A 12,550-nucleotide genomic window follows, 5' to 3' on the forward strand; every position below is an offset into this window, starting at 1 on the left:
TTGTCCCCAGTCCCTCTCCAGCTCTCCTGGAGCCCCTTTAGGCCCTGGAAGGGGCTCTCAGGTCTCCTTGGAGCCTTCTCTCCTCCAGGTGAACCCCCCCAGCTCTCCCAGCCTGGCTCCAGAGCAGAAGGGCTCCAGCCCTGGGACCATCTCCATGGCTTCCTCTGGATTCATTCCAATGTCTTCCTTGTGTTGGTGGCCCCAGAGCTGGACACAGAACTCCAGGTGGGAATATGGGAGTTACCATATTGTGGCTTCACACCCCAGTTCTGCTCTGAGGCAGATCTTTAATCCTAAAAGAGCTGTTTCTGTCACAGCTGCTGATGCAGCATCTGCCAGTCTCAGTGCCTTCCTCACCCCCAAAGCCCTGTGCCAGGTGCCCCTGCCCAGCCCTCCCCACCCCACAGTGGTTCCCTTCAGCTGCTGCTGTGCCCTGATGTATTGAGCATGGGAATGAAAAGGATTTTCCTTAAATTCTTGCTCCAGGCCCTCAAAATCTGAGCATGAGGCACATTTTCAGCTCCTGCTCCAGCTGCTGCTCAGGCAGGACCTTGGCCCTTGTGAGTTCTTTAACTCCCTTACACTCGGGACAGGGCAGGATTTGCCAGGAATGTGGGAATGGGGGTGTTGTGCAGCCAAGCTCAACCCCCCTGCCCCAAGGAGCTCCCAAAAGGCTCAGGATCCCCAGGATCAGGGTGTGAGGGATGCTACCAGGGCCTGGCTTTTCCTTTGTCTGGTTCTTGCTGTGTTTCTGTCCCTCTGCAGCCTCCCAGGCCCTGATGTTCTGCCCTGGGAAGGTGTCACCCACCTGCCCCTGGAGCAGCTCGTCCTCCCGTGCAGTCACAGTGGCTCCTTTGTGTTGTTGTCTGCTTGGGAATGAGCCCCAATTGTCCTGTGCCTGCAGAAGGGCAGGGTTTGGAGCTGGATGTTTTCCTGACACAACTTCCCTGGCTCTCCTCACTCCCCGGTCCCACAGCATGAGCTGTTGTGTCTCGGCACACCTTTGGCACCCCCTGTGTTCACCGCTGCAGATTTGCCTTGAAATAAAGCCAGAAATCCTTTCTTCCCCACCCCCCCTCCTGCTCCAGAGGATGGTTAAATTCTCCAGGCAAATGCCTGAACAATTGTGAGTTCTCAAAGTGCTCGAAATCGCCTCGAAATCGCGCGGGGTGGGGGATGGTGCAAAGGGGGGAGGGAGGGTGGCTCTGCCCTCGGGTGCTTCAGGGGTGATTTTCTCTCTCTGGGGGCAGGACGTGGGTCCCAGCCCCTCCCCAGCCTCCTGAGCGCCACCACAGCACAGGGAGCAGCTGGAATTCACGTTCGGAGTAGCTCAGAATTCTCCTGACTGTTCTGCAGAAGCAAACACCTACAGGGAAAAACCCTTCAGCCAAATGTCGGGGGAGAGAATTTCCCTGGAAGGTTTCTCTCCCTGGAGAGAGAATCCACTCGAGCAGCTGGAAACGGGGACTCGGGGTGATGCTGATGATCTGATTCTGTCCCAAACCCACACAAACTCAGCCCATTGCCAGGAAATGTTTTTGGGGTGAATCTGCCCCGTGCCACGAAGAAGATGAGAGAGAGCAGGGGGGTTGTGCAGGGAAGCCCTCGCCCTCCAGCGTTACCCTGAAAGCCTCAAACAGAGAAAAGAAGGAAACAAACATCTGGCTGTGCCTTCTTTTGCCAAGGGAGCGCAGGGAGGGAATTTTTATGGCCAAATGATGGGTCAGAATAATTCCAAACACAAAGAAAGTGAAAGGTTTTAGGAGGTGGCAGCAAGGGCTGTATCCCTGCCCAGCTCCTGTTCCAGCACATCCCACAATCCTGGAGCTCTGTCTCCCTTGGAGAGGCTTTGCCTGGGCTGATGTTCTCAAAAAGGTGTCAGTCCCTATGAAATCCCAGCCCCTGACCTCCCTCTGCCCCCATGGGATGGGGTACAGGGCTGCAGCCCCTCTGTGGGACCCCCAGCCTCAGTCCCCCTCCCCACAGGCTGCCCTGGAGGGCCCACAGTGGGGCTGGATGTGGGGGGGGCTGTGCCCTAAAATGGGGGCTGTGGCACAGAGTGGGGCTGTACCCCCAAAAGGGGCTATACCCCAAAAATGGGCTGTACTCCAAAACGGGGTTGTACCCCTGCACAGTGGCTACGCCCTAGAAAGGAGCTGTACCCCCAAAATGGGAGCTGTGCCCAAAAATAGCCTGTACCCCCGCACAGGGGCTGTACCCCAGAACAGAGGCTGTTCCCCCAAATGGGGGCTATACCCCTGTGCTCTGCTGGCCACACACTCAGGCCTGTCCCTACAGCCGGGCCGCTGCACCCCAACCCTCCCGCTGTCCCTCGCCGCAGCCCTGCGCCCCGCCGGGAGCACCGGCGCCCTGTCGCCATCACAGTCGCGACAACCCACGCTGGGGCCACATCCCGAAGTGTGTTCTGCCCTGTGTGGATCCTCCAGCGCAGCCTGACCCCTGTGGTGCAGCAGTACCGCGGGGTTCCTGTCGCGACAGCGCCGCGGCGTTAACGCCGAGGAGGAGCCGCCGCCGTAAAGCGCCACCGCCGCAAAGCCCGCGCGGCGCCCGCCGCGATTCCCGAACGCGCCCTGCGCCAGCGCCACGGGCCCCCCCCACCCCGCGGGCCGCATTCACAACGGCGGGTACGCCAACGGCGCAGGGCTCCGCCAGCGCCCCGCGCGGCCCGCACGCCGTTAGCGCAGCGCGGGTCTACGCTGTTGGCGCGGCCTTTACGCCGTTAGTGCGGCGCGAGCTCTACGCCGTTGGCGCAGCGCGGCCCTTACGCCGTTGGCGCGGCCCTTACGCCGTTAACGCAGCGCACACTTTACGCCGTTGGCGCAGCGCGGACTTTACGCCGTTGGCGCAGCGGCCGGCGCAGGGGAGGCTGAGGCGCTGAGAGCGGGGCCGGGCCGGGGGCGCCGCCGCCATGGGGGAGCGGCCGCGGGGCAGCGGCGCCGCCGCCCGGCGCTGAGCGACCCGCCGAGGTAACGCCGTGAGGGCGCCGCTGGGGAGGGACCGGGAGGGACGGGGGGACGCCGCTCGACACGGCCCGGCAGAGCCGGGAGGGACGGGCCGCGCCGGGCGGCGCCGCGGGCGGGGGCGGTGGGGGCGCGGGGAGAGGAGGGGGCGGTGGGCGCTGAGGGGGCGGTGGGCGCTGAGGGGGTGCCTCGGCTTGGCACGGAGGGCTCGGGGGTGGTGAGGGGGAGGAGGGGGTTGGGATGGGCCCGGGGGTCGCGGGGGGTGTGTGGGGTCCGGCGGGACCGAGAGTGGGGGGGTTCTGGGGTCGGGGATCGGCGGGTTCCGGACCGGGGGCTGAGGGCCCGGGGCCGCCTCGCCCCGTGCCCTCCCGGCCGTGCCTGTTCGGTGGCCCGCAGGGAGGGGTTCGGGCCCTCAGGAAGGGGCTCAGCCCCCCGGGGAGGGGCTCAGGCCCCCCAGGATCCCCCCGAGGCCCGGGGGGGCGCTGGGGATGCGGTCGGATCGTCCCCCCCGGCCCGCACCCTGCCCCGGCCTGCAGGATGTTGGCTCCTTTGTATGTGGCTTTTCCTCTCTCTCACCAGAGGGGTTTGGGAAGTGTTTATTTTGGGGGGGGGGGGGGAAGGGCCTGTGCCGAACGTGGTGTTTAAAACGGATTTTTTAATTTATTTTTATTTTGTTTTCTTCAGCGAAGCGGGTGAGGATGAATGTGAGAAACAGGAAAAAGCGCCCTCCCCCCTCCTGCCCCCAGCAGACAGGAGCCGATCCGGGCCGCTCCTGGGGTTTGCAGAGGAGCAGCAGCTCTGCCGGGGAGGCCCCGTGGCTCCTGTCCCTGGCTGGCAGGAGGGAGCTGAGCCGGGAATCCGAGCCTTGGATCCCGGGGAGCGAACGACGGGAAGCTGTGGGGATGGTCAGGAAGGTGCCTTTTCTTTTGTGCTCTGAGGACTTGCCATGTTTGGTGCATTTTGGAAGTTAAAAACCAAAGTTTGACAAACCTCTTTGGAGTTGCCACATCAGTCCTTTCCAGACAGTTCAAGGTAACCAGGACACGGGTGGAAAGATGTGTAAAACCTTTGGAAGTCGCCTCGTTAACCAAATCCATTCGTTTTCCCTCTGCACAACAAGTGGTTGCAGATGTGGAAGTGCAACCTGAGCAGTGTGGAAGTTCACCTGCCAGGCTGCCACACGCACAGAATGCCCCCATCTCCCCATGGCCACGACAGGGGCTTAAAAATTGGGCCTTATGTAACAGATTGGAGCAAACGTTTGGTGTTTGCCAGTGGTCTGACAAAGAATTGCTGCAAATTAGGGCAGGAGGCCTCCGTGGGGAGCCCTCGCCGTGGTGGGATAGGCTTGGCTGCTGGGAGGAACTTGCCAAAGATTTGTTGGTTTTGTTTTAATTTGGTGCTTTGCAGATAGGAACGTTGTTTGGGCAGTGTTCTGTCGCTCCCTGGGGCGCTGGGAGGGTCGTGGTCCTGTGGTGCAGACTGGTCTGACCCCAGTGCGCTCAGGTTTGTGGGGGTATGAAGTTTGGGGGGCTGTGAGGGTGACTGGCCTCCCATGCCTCTGCCTGGGGGTTTGATCTCCTCCCTGTTGGCTGACAGATCTGTGAGGCCTTATAAATCACTTATAACTCACTTACAAATCACCTGTGTGGTTCCTTTGCCTCCCTGCTTTGCTCCTGTGCCCGCACACCCGGGGTGCAGTCGGTGGTGGTTTGCAGGGGACACTTTGTGTCCAGCAGCTTCTCTGGGCCCTCTGGATGGATCTGTGTGCCCTGCCCTTGCAGCGAGGTGTGTGCTGGGTGCTCTTGGTGCAGCTCCTGAGAGGAGGAAGTTGGCCCTGGCAGCTGGGCAGGCTCCTGGGCACTGCTCTCCCGGTGGGCCTTGTTTTGTATTCCGTGTCCGAGCTCCTGAGCAGCTCCGGGTGTTGTCAAAACTGTTAATACGGGAGTGACTCAGCGGATCAATGGGAGTGACATGAGGGTTGTGCTCATGGACAATCGGTATTTTTTCCCCCTCCAGCCCCACTGGGCTGGAAGAGGCCGTGTCTGAGAGCAGCTGCCAATAAACATCTTTACTGGACTCGGGCCTGATTGTGCTCTGGAGCTGTCTCCCCCTGCCCACTCCCCCCTCTCCCGTGGTTTTCCTAGCTCAGAGGAGCTGGGATGAGCTGTGCTGGAGCAGCTGTGGCTGGTCCCTCCAGGTGTGTGCCCGGGAACTGCTACCAGGCCCAGTCCCTGTGTGAGCCAGTGTGGGTAGGAAGCTGTTTATCTCTGCTTTCAGACAGGAACTGCAGCTCTACAGGCACTGAAGGCTCAGTGGGAGGGGTGAGGGAGCCTCAGGAGAGCAGCAGCCCCTGAGATGCTGCTGTGGGGTGTGCAGGGGTGGTGGGGTGTGCAGGAGACCCTCCCCGCTCTCAGCAGGGCCGTGGGGTTTGGCACCAGCACACGGTGGCCTGGTTTGCCCTGTGCTGCTCCCCTGGCTTCCCGCTGCAGTTCAGGGAGCCAGACCCTCCTCCCTCGTGGTGCTGCTGAGCGGGACCAGGCCCGGGTGCCAGCTCAGGAGCCTCCTCGGTGTGCTTGCCACGACTTTCTGCTCAGAGCTTGTGGGAGCAGCTCTGCCCACAGCCCTGTAATTGGGCTCTGCCTGGGCAGACGTGGCTCGTCGTGGGCGCAGTGAGAAGCTGTGAAGCTGAGCCTCCTTCCTCAGCCCTGCTGGGGTTTGGCTGTGCCCTGTGAGCCAGGAAGGGGAAGGAGGGAGAGCAGGTCCCAGCAGCTCTGGGATTCCACTGGAGAACAATTTACCTTCCTGCCAGAAGAGCTGTGTGCCTGGGAATAGTTTGGGGTTTTCACCAGAGTGGCTGTTTCTGCGTCCTGCTGGCAGGTCTGTTGCTGTAGAGAAGCAGCAGCTTTAGTGTGAGGAAGGTGTAAAGGTGACTTTCCTCGGGGACAGCTGAGTGTGGAGCATCAGGCTCCCTAATTCACACCAGCTGCCCTCCATCTCCTGGGGAGTTGTTCTAAATCCCTGCCCAGGCTGTAGCCCTGCAGCCCTTCCAGTGGGCAGCCCCTCCCTTGCCTGTTATGTTGGTGCATTATTCCTAATAACTGGCCTTAAAACAGCAGCCAGGGCATCAGGAATTGTGGTGACAGGACAAGGGGGAATGGCTTCTAAGTGAAAGAGAATAGGTTTGGGTTATATGTGAGGGAGAAATTGTTCTCTGTGAGGGTGGTGAGGCCCTGGCACAGGTTGCCCAGAGCAACTGTGGCTGCCCCTGGATCCCTGGAAGTGTCCCAGGCCAGGCTGGATCAAAGGAGCAACCTGGGCTAGTGGAAGGTGTCTCTGCCCATGGCAGGGGGTGGGATGAGATGAGCTCTGAGATCCCTTCCAACCCAAACCACGTGTGATTCCGTGCATGGAGCTGAGGTGTTCCAGCACACCCCTGCCTTGTCTGTCCCACACTGTCAGGTGCTGGGGTGACACACGGGGCTGCCCTGGACCCGCAGTGCTCAGAGCTGTGACCCCCCAGCTCCCCCCAGCCCCGGGTGATGCAGTGGGTGTAAAACCACAGGCTGTCTCTCTGCCTTCCTCTCGCTGTGCTCGGAGCCGAGGAGCCCTGTGTGATTCAGGAAATGGCTCTCTAGGTGAGCTGAAACGGGGTGTTCTAAAATGCTACATGGAGCAAGAAGTCCATGGTTTTATCCACTCCCAGAGTTTGGAGTAGAGGAGTTCAATTAGTTCTATAAACACTTTAAATTGGCTCCTCTGGTTCCAGAGAGGAGGGGCAGGAGTTTGCCATGTGTCCAGGAAGATGTCCCGGTGTCCATGGAGTCTGTCTCCTGCTGGGAGGTTGGTAGCACTGGCATTTCCAAGTGGTGCTCTGCTGGCATGTGCCTCCCCTGCTGAGGAAACATCCTCACTCAGAGGAAATGCAGGTCTTGGTGTCTTGAAACCAAGTCCTCTCATAACCTCATGTGCCAAGGAGCTGAGCTGGTGATGTGAGGGGAGTCTGGAGTCCTGTCCAGCAGAGCTGCTCTTAGGCTGGGGAAGGGTTCCCTGGGCCACAGGCTGAGGTCTCACCTTCCTCCCCTGTTCCTGTGTGGGATCAGAAACACATCCACTGCTGTCTGGTGGGGACAGTGCTCTGAGAGAGAGCTGGGAAGTGCTTGTGTCTTGTTTAGTGTCTGTGGCAATAAGTTGGATGTGAGAGCAGGATTTGGGATGAACCAAGACACTGTTGCCTTGGAAATAAGGTGCTCCTTGGGCTCCCCAGGGTGTTGGAGCCACTGAGAGTCTGGAGGAAAGAAGCGTTAATTTTTGAGTCATTCATTCTTACGTGTCCACCAAGCAAAGAATGTCCTGTAGCCCTTTGTTATTTAATGTTATGTAATGGATTTTAATGAGGCAGGCCTGGCCTTTGCTTTCCCCCTGGTGAATGAGACAGTTGGCAGGTGATGCCCGGGCTTTGTCAGCCTGAGAGGGATGTTCTTAAGTTAATAAACAGGGGTTAAGGTTGGTCTTGAACTTGGATTTTGTGAAGCTTTCCTCTGGAAGAGCTTTGCAGCCCTGCAGCTGAGCGGCCCCGAGCAGCAGGATTGGTGCTGGGAGGGACCTGGGGGCTCCCTGGGAACACGGCCAAGTCTCTGGGGGTTCATTCCCCTTCCCAGGCTGGGGGCTGGAAAGTCTTGCTAAGAGGGGCTGCTCCCTGGGCGTGGGGGCTGAATGACAGGCTTGGAAAGGTCAGTGGAAATCCAGTTTAAACCAGAACAGAGCTGGGATTGTGCTACAGAAGCTCCATCCTTGCAGGCTCTGTCACTGCCCGATGTTTCCAGGTAAAAAAATCTCGCTGCTTTTGAGGCAGCACCGAGGTACAAACAACAAAGCAAGAATCCCTTTCTCTTTTCCTTTTTTTAGCAGGGACTGTTGGCAGCGATGGAGTTCACAGTCTGTGCCTGGTTCCCCTGGTTGGATGCGGGGAGGGGATGGTGCTTTCCAGCACCTTCTGTGCCCTGTGTGGGCGAGGGGCAGGCCGAGGCTCTCCTGGAATCCCCCCACCCACAGAGCCCATTCCTCTCATCCCAGAGGCCATGCAGGGTTCAGGCCAAGTCTAGCTTTTATTATTCCCAAATCCAGGGATTATTAAGGAGAGGACTGTGGGTGCAGAGGTGCAGGAAGCTGGAGCTGAGGAGCAGCAGTGGGCTCTGGGGTGTGGGGTCACCGTGCCGCGGGAGGAGGCACCGGAGCTGCTGGTGCTCACAGGTACAGACCCGTCTCTGCCTCCAGCCTTGGGGATTCCTCCACAAACTTGCTGGAGCTTGTTGTTCCATGGGCTTTGCTGGCCGGGGAGGGAATAGGAAGTGCTCGGAGCTTTAAGGTTTCCTCCAGGGTAACTCACAGCCGATTTTAAACCCATAGGGCTGTCTGCCCTCTCGGGGGGGTCTCACTGAGAGGGTGTCAGAGCCCCCAGCAGATTCCCCAGCCTGAAGTGGCACAGTGGGTGTCTCGGGAAGGAAGTGGAGAGTGGAATTCCGGCACAGCTTTCAATCAGGGCTCCATCTCACACGACAGCAAGGGATGTTGCCAGGGAGCAGCTCTCAGTCCCTCTCCTGCCTCCCAGGCCTGCTGCTCAGAATGGGGAGAGCCCAGCGAGGTGCTGCTCACAGGCATCACATTCAGGAGGGTGAAAGGGGAGCTCATTAACACCCCCCATGCTGAATTTGGCTGGACAGAACGAGCCCTGGGAGTTTGAGGTGGCGTGCGGGTTGCGGTTCGGGCACACCCGGGCCCTGCTGCAGTAACCTCTCTCGGGGTAACTGTTGAGGTGTTTTACAGAGAAGCTCTGGGCAGACCCCTTGTGTTGGAGCAGACTGTTTGAGGGTGATTTTGGCAGGGCTTGCCTTCGGGGGGGGTGGGGACAGAGCAGCCCCTCTGCTCAGGCTTGGGTCAGCAGTGGTGGGGCATGGCAGGGCTGCTCTGAGGTGAGGTGATCCCAGCTCTGCAGGGCTTTGGCTGCAGAGCCATGACATCAGCTCTGCTCCCCTGATCCATGTGGGAAATGCCCACAGCATCCCAGAGCCCACGTGCTGCCATGCTTCAAGTGTCCTGACCTCACTGCAGGTTTCTTTTCCCTGCTCACCCTTCCCTCTCCCTTTACTGTGCTGACACCTCCCTGACTGCCCGGGCTCCTGCCTTGCTGGGATGTTTTCTTACCAGAGCCAGCCTGTCCTGTGGGAGCTGGGCTGCCTGCAGAGCAGGAACAGCCTGGAGCTCCTCTGCACTGAGGAGATGTTTGCTGGGCATGGCTGGGTGGAGAGGTGGGCACCTTTGGGAGCGGTGGTGGTGCAGCCAGAGGCAGGGAGGACCAGGCGAGCAGATGCCCTGGATGGCACCCAGAGGTTCCCAGCAGGTCTTCTCTGGTGTCTCTCTGGGGATGTATAATCACAGACCTGGAAACCAGACTCAGACTAATCCAGTGCACCGCGCAGAGGATGCTCTGCAGCAGCTTGGCTGGGTGACAGCAGACACCCGGGGTGTGAGAGAGCACAGGCATGGGACAGTTCCCACCCTGGCTGTGGTCCTGGCAGGGGACTTGCAGGGCCTCAAACCTGACTTCTCCAGGGAGAAGAGTGTAACACTCAGTGCTCTGCTCCTATTTTTGTTCAGAGCCAGAAATCAAAGTCCGGAGCTGTGCTCCTCCAGCCAGAATCACTGAAAGGCACTTGCTGTTGTTTTAGGGCCAATATTTAACTTGTGCCTGCCATGAGGAATGCCTGTTAGACTCCAAATATTTGCCTTAAGGAGGAAGTTTGAGGGAAGAATGTCCAGTGCTGGCAGGGAAGCAGAGGGGTTCAGGAAGGCAGCTGAAGTCTCTGTAGGTGCAGGTCGGTGTGGAACAGCCTGTGTTCCCTCTGGCACGGCCCGGGCAGGTCCGAGGTGGCTCTGGCTGAGCCGCGGCACAGGAGCGGCCGGGAGGAAATGTTTGTGTGCTCCGGCGCTGGAGCACTGGGTGTGTCTGCTCCCACAGCCCCGGGCCGGCCCTGCCAAGGGGATTTAAAGGCATAGGGTTGGAGCTGCTCTCCGGCTGGGGCCGGGGTGGGCAGCCGGGCTGAACTTCCCGATAAAAGCAGCTTATCAGGAAAGAAATGCTCTGCTGCTTTTGCTTTCGCTGTGGTCTGTGGTGGCGAGGGTTTCATTAGCTGTGAAATCCTCTGCAGTGGACCCTGCTAATGGCAGGATTTCCCATTCCCTGGACCTGCTTGATAAGGTGCTCGTGGCTTCTGCTGCCCCTCTCATCTTTCAGTGCAGTCCTTCACCTTGCTGTGTGATCCTTCTCGCAGTGTGCCCCAAACACCATCCTGGAAAAGCCTGTTGGGGTGTTTGCTGCTGCTGGGCAGTGTTGAGCTTGTCCCATGTTTCTGGGAGAGCAGCTGAGTGAGGCTGTTGTGCTGGGATGCTGGTGGTGTGTGTCAAAATTGAGGTCGGGATATGGCTGTGGTGTGTGAGGACGCGGTGAGGGAGAGGAGCCCGATCCTCTTCCCCGCTCCTCTGGCAGGGCAGGCAGCCCCTCTCTGCAGGCAGGGCAGGTTAGCAGTTCTGGGTCTGCATGGGAAGTCAGGGCTTCCTCAGCTCCATGGTAACCCTCTGCCCTGACTTGTTGTGCTCTGTGCTGTTGATTGGATGCTTTTGGCCGTGCTTGGCTGTTTAATGCTTGGAGACAGAGAGAACATGTTTCCTCTTGAAGCAAAACCAAAGGCATGCAGCTGTTTGCAGGGGAAAGGCTTTGCCTGGGCTCCTGCGGGCAGAGTTAGGCCCAGCTCTGAAAGGCTGAGCTCTTCCTTGTGCCAGTGTAGCACAGGGCTTGCAGGCAGCCCTCAGGCCCAGCCTGAGGCTGTGCCAGGGAGAGCCAAGTCCCTCTGGCTTTTGGTGCTGGGGAAGCAAAGACAAGTCCGAGCCCCATCCAGCTTGGGGGCTGGTGGGATGCTGGAGTTCAGGGGGCAGCAGAGGTGGCACAGGACGATGGCAGACTGACTTCTCCTCCATTTGCATGTTCAGTGGGCACCTGGTGCCCTCTGTGATGGTGGGGGTAACTGAGTCGTGTCCACCCAACCCAGAGGTCTGGCAGTGTCTGCAGAACCACAGAACCATTTTGGTTGGAAAAGACCTCCAGGATCATGGAGTCCAACCTGTGGCCAATGCCCGCCTTGTCACCCGGCCCAGAGCACTGAGTGCCACATCCAGATCTTCCTTAAACACTTCCAGGGATGGGGACTCCCCCACCTCCCTGGGCAGCTCCTGCCCCGCAGCCCTGGGCCCCTCTGGGTGTGTTCCCAGTTGGAAAGGCTGTAGAGAGGCTCAGCCCCTCTGAGCACCCACCCACGGGGCTGGCTGTGGGTGGGCACCCAGCAGCACTGGGCAGCTGTGGGAAGCCTTGGCCCCTTTCCCTGATGAGTGTTGGTGGGTTTGGGCCCACAAATTGGCTGCCTAATGAACGAGGGAGCCAGGGGAGCTGTGTCCTGTCTGCGGGGGCTGGAAGAGGTGGTGTGAACTAGAAACATGAGTAATTAACTCAAAAAGAAGGAAAGGGTTTGGGTTTTGGATGGAAGTATGTACTAGACAAGGGTGAACGTGTGTTGGCTGGGGTTTCTGGGACAAATCAGGGAAGTGAGAGCCCAGAAATGAGGGAGAAAGGACAGTTTGTTCGTGCAAATAATGTTCCAGGTATTAATAGCAGCAAGATGGAATGGGTCCTCCTTGGGGGGTGTATCCTGCATGGTCCTTCACTGGGATGATCCTTCTGACTCTACAAATTAAGCCCTTTGTGTAGGGCCCAGAGAAGCAGGGAAGGGAAGGGGAGGAACCAGTGTGGTCTCAGAGGATCTGCCTGTTTGAGAGAGTCTTTTGGGTGAACCCCTTGGAAGTTTCCTTTCCCACTCCACAGCACCACCTTTGCAGCTGTGGCCAGTCTTGTGGTGTTCCTGTTTCAGTCCTGGCTTCCTCATCCCGTGCAAAAAAATGCACACAGGTGAGAGACGAGGGAGGATGAGAAACAATCTCTGGAACGTGCCTTTCTGCTGTGGAGAGGCTGGTGACAAACCAGAGTCCTTAATCCACAAAGCTGTTCCAGTGCTTAATAGAGGGTTGTGAGGCTCATCCTCTACGTGAGGGATGGAGCAGTGAAAGGATTCTGAACAGCTTGTGGCATGACCAGGAATGGGATGGAAGTCTGGTCCCTCTGCTTTGAAGCTTATCCCACCCCAGCAGACTGGGGTGCTTGTCCAGGCCTTAGGAATTTGTCCCAGTTAGTTGGGAATAGCTCTTCTCTACCCCCCATTTTATTTCTGAGCTCAGGGACGCTTCCCTTCCGCATCTGTGAAGCAAGCAGGTCGCTTCCATACCTTTGAGAGGTTGCAAGGAAAACCGTAATGGATTGAGCTGCTTGGTCCTGAAATGGAGGGGGTGGGAAGGCAAACACCTCCTGGATCGCTCACTGCTCCCCTCAAGATGCTGCTGATGCTCACACGTAAGCTGAGGGATGTTGTCGTGCCACAGAGCTTCCCTGTGCCCCAGTTACTCTG

The 12,550-nt window shown here is 58.8% G+C and overlaps 1 protein-coding gene across 1 annotated transcript in view; it reads left to right on the forward strand.

Annotated features, from left to right (window-relative positions):
- The first annotated feature begins 2,911 nt into the window (after positions 1–2,911).
- CSNK1G2 (casein kinase 1 gamma 2) overlaps positions 2,912–12,550 on the forward strand; it is a 42,314-nt gene continuing 32,675 nt past the window's right edge. Inside the window, exon 1 of the mRNA XM_032712375.1 lies at positions 2,912–2,987. The gene's annotated coding sequence lies outside the window, so the exon portion shown is untranslated. The remainder of the gene's footprint in view (positions 2,988–12,550) is intronic.

This window comes from Chiroxiphia lanceolata, chromosome 27, assembly GCF_009829145.1.
Source record: "Chiroxiphia lanceolata isolate bChiLan1 chromosome 27, bChiLan1.pri, whole genome shotgun sequence".
NCBI classification, from domain to species: domain Eukaryota; kingdom Metazoa; phylum Chordata; class Aves; order Passeriformes; family Pipridae; genus Chiroxiphia; species Chiroxiphia lanceolata.